The sequence below is a fragment of the Ceratosolen solmsi genome, unplaced genomic scaffold (assembly GCF_000503995.2).
Source record: "Ceratosolen solmsi marchali unplaced genomic scaffold, CerSol_1.0 scaffold11, whole genome shotgun sequence".
NCBI lineage: Eukaryota > Metazoa > Arthropoda > Insecta > Hymenoptera > Agaonidae > Ceratosolen > Ceratosolen solmsi.
In genome coordinates this window covers 8,539,627-8,544,047 of record NW_011948416.1, presented here as the reverse complement: position 1 = coordinate 8,544,047, position 4,421 = coordinate 8,539,627, and positions in this window count along the sequence as shown.

Here is a 4,421-nt window from a genome sequence, read left to right as displayed (position 1 = left end):
TTCAAATAAATATCATGACATAAATTACTTTTTTTTAAAACAGCATACATAATATTAAAAGTAAAAGAAAAAAAAATAAGCTGCCGCATCTTCGTATTTCTGCACGTATTTTATGTTTTATGTAACAACAAATTTCTCAACTCCGCTTAAGTTTTTTTTATTTTATTTTTTTTTTTTTATTATTTCTTTACTTTTTTTTTTCTTTTTTTCTCCTTTTTTGTTTCTTCGCATTCTTTCAAATGTACAAACAGCTTAAGGAATATGGATATACTTGTTTGATTGTTTATTAGCCTCAATATGTTAATTAATTTAAATTTCGGTTAAATCATCATTCACGTACCATATTTGTTATTGAAAAGGAGCTTGTTATTACTTAATAGCTATAAAATATTTTGGAATAAATTTACTTTTATATATAATTTTTCATGATTATCAACTAATTTTTTCAACAATTGTTAATTTCAATCATGTTTTCTATCACATTAATAGGACAGTTTGGATTAGCGATCCTTCTTGCAGACTTTCGTATAATTCTTTTATTATTCACGGTATTAAACTAAAAGTCGAAACGACAATAATTCATGGTGCAAAGATCATCCAAGTAACAGTAACAGACGACATATCTCCGCATAACAGGCTTAAATCGCGCGATTTATTTGTACTTAAATTCTATGATATTCAGTCTCTTTAAATATAATGGACATTTATCCTTCTCATCTCGATCGATATCTCAATTATTCATTAGTACCTGTTAATTGGTTAAAAGTACTGTTGTACCTGTTAATGCTTTAAAAGCTCACATTTTCGTAACTGCGTTCGTAATAAAGACGGATTGTCCAGTAGTATACAAGGGAGTCAAGCTCGAACCAACAGCACGTCGCCTATTCATAAACCGCGTGCATCAAAATCAGTCAAAGCCGTAAAATTACTGAGCAATTGCCGCTATCGGAGGAAATAAAGTAGCGTCAACGCGAAGGCGCCACGCGGGACACTCGCGCCCATCGATTGTCGCAATCACTTAACAATAAAAACCAAGGAGGAACACCGTCAAAACAAGAGCTTACAATAAAAACCAAGGAGGAACACCGTCAAAACAAGAGCTTATGTCCTCTGTTACTACTACTACTACTACTACTACTACTATTACTACTACTACTACTACTACTAATACTACTTCTACTTCTACTACTACTACTATTACTACTACTACTACTACTACTACTACTACTACTATTACTACTTCTACTTCTACTACTACTACTACTACTCTACTACTACTACAACTACCACTACTATAGCTACTGCTACCACCGCCGTACCATTACGACGACGAGCGAGTAAAAAAGCTGAGCACGAGTATCGGCGGGCGGAATGGGCGAGGGGGAGTTGGTCGGAGGCGGCGTGCCGAACGCGTTCTAGTAAACAAGTTGTGCGCCGCTCAACTCGTGCGGGAATCCATCTGTCTCGCGTGCGTGTTCGTCCCTCTTCTTCTCTCCTTCTCTGCCATGTCTTCTTTCCTTCGCGTGCATGCGCCATCGATGGCGGCGCTGGCGCGCGCCACCGTACTAACATAACCTATAAGGAACAGCCGCTGAGCCTGGCGTAGCTGCCATGCGCAATGGCGATTTGGTGACCGTGAGCGCGGGCCGGGAGGCGGGGGCGGGAGCTTTATCGCAACATGTTTTGCCAGAGCGATCGAGATGTCCCTTAATATGCATGCGCGATTTATTTGCTTATGGCCCTCGTGCTCGTCTCACTAGCGCACTCGCATGTACGTCTGGACTTAGGTCAGCGCATGCAATCTCTTACTCCGTGTGAAACTGCGGAACGAAAGAAATGGATGGGAAATGAAGAATGCGGGGGGCTGCTGCGTGCGTGAGCGTAGAGGCGAGAGAGCAAACTCTACGTCTGGGAGCTACGACATTTGCGTTGGCAGTGCAGCCCAGTCCACTACGATAATGCGTTAAAGCGAAGGGTCGAAATGCTGGGTGATAGAAGCTAGTCTAATTACCAAGTGCGCCCACGTGCAGCGGGCGACAACAAAGCGACATAACCTCCGAGCCACGCGGCCAAGGGACGCGATCCCCGTGAATATATATTTATATATATATATATATATATATATATATATATATATATATATTGTGCGCGAATAGATAAAGTGAGCGATAGTGAGATAGAGATAGAGAGATAGAGAGATAGAGATAGATAGTGAGAAAGAGTGCATGTGTAGCGCGGAATGGAGTACGGCGGATGGTGGTCGCGGAGCGGTGAGGAGTGGTGGGGTATTGAGCGGGAGGCGCGGTGAAGAGAGGTGAGGAGAGCAATGGTGTAGCGAGGGGCGCGGTGGAGAGGAGAGTAGAGTCAAGTACGGGCTTTCCTTCTCTGGCTGCCGCCGCTCTCCTCGCTCCACCTCGAGGTCGCACGACAAGAACCCCGAGAATGAAAGAGAGAGATATGGAGACTCCGCTTCCTCTCGCTGTCTGATGCACTCGCCTTCCAACCGGCTCTTGCTTTATTTCTCTTCTTTGCCACGTCCTCCTCTTCGTTTTTTTATTCTGTTTTGATTGCAGACTGAAAAAATAGTTTCCGCTCGTGCAGTACGTTTCGGTGAACCGGGATAGGGATGCTGGCTGCTACCTGGAAAATCCTGGGAAACTTGAATTTTTAGAATTTTTTATTACGGGACGTTTTGGAAGATTTATCTTTTGTCGTGCAATTTTTTAATCGTAATTTTAACATAAAATCTAACACTCGTGATGTCTTGTTATATTTGATTGTCAATGTTGATTCATACAAAATTATGAGTGGTTTGATAAAATGCATTTTTAGTAGATAAAAATTCAATCGATATAGAAGGAAATTACACTCTCCGATTCGACATGACTTCCCATAAAAAGCTGGCCAAACTGTTTATCGATTGCACTCGATTTTTTTCTTCCATTCTTTCTTTCTTTTTTTTCCTTTTAATTAATTAATGCGGTTTTCGCGCCATATTTTCTTGCAAAATTATCGAGCTAATAAATATTACATTTGCTTCTTTAATGATGAAATGGACATTTCGTATAATAAAAAATTATTATTTCGTAAACTAAACTCAAGAATAGACCTGCGTATCTTCTTCATTAGTATGCATGTATTCTTACAATAGTTTTCTGCATAGAGTATATATATATATATATATATGTAATTATTGTTATAATATATTTTTTGGAGGATTATAAAAATTGTATATACTATTGCGATTTATGAAAATTCTCAAATTACGTGTCAACGTCGATTTCAATTCCTAGTGCGTTTAAATGTCATATTATTATATCGCATTGACAAACTAAAGCAGCTAAAATGTAAATGTTAATCGATGTTATGTTTGGTCAATTATGAATTACATTTAAGTGTTCATAAATATTAATTTAAGAGAAGTAATTTCTCAAATGTACATGAATTATAGTGTGCAGTTTTTTTTTAATTTTCTGCTTATATGTGTTTAATCCATGTGCACATACCAAGGCAAATGTATATATATATGTATATATATATATATGCACACACATGCACACACACACGCACATATATATATATATATATATATATATATATATATGCATATGTATATGTATGTATGCATGTATGTATGTATATATATAACAATGAACTTCGTAAAGATGTGAGAATGATTCGATAAAAAAAACTTTGTAAAGAATCTTGCCATCTTATACGTGTCGCTTTACTTTATAATATGAACGACACAAATATCCATTCTTCATATTATCAATCATGTTACTTTCTCTAATACTTTTTCATTTAAATACTTATTAGCTTATTTATTTATTTTTAATTAACATTATTGTAAAAGTTGTGTTCCAAGGTAGTTTTATTACATAAACGTTACATTTCAATTTTAACGCCATAAGCCCGTTGTCTATGAATAATTTTAATTTCTTAAAACTTTTTTAAGGAAGATCCTCAATTTAATAAAAATGAACATGTAGCCTTAAGTAGAGTTGAGCTTTTACTGCCGAGTGTATTAAAATAACCATTTGGCTTGTAATTATACCTGCAAATTGGTCCGCATGTCTTACCAAACGTTTACCTACACAATCTTAGACACCATTCTTAATATTTTCTGTAATTGCATTATATTATTGGCAGATAACATCACCTTGTGTTAAAGTAGTATGGCACAAATGATTGATCGTGATCGACTCGTTGCATGCTTCAATTCCCAAAATAAAACATAAGAATGTGTCGATACAAGTTTCAAAAAAGTACGACACATAATTGTTTATAGTATAGATATTAAGAACTATGACATTACGAATTCATTGTGTTTAATAAATCTCAATATATTCCTTCATTAACGCTTAAATCCCAATATTTCCTTCAAACCGATGTGTTTCAACGGATCAATAAGTTGTTTC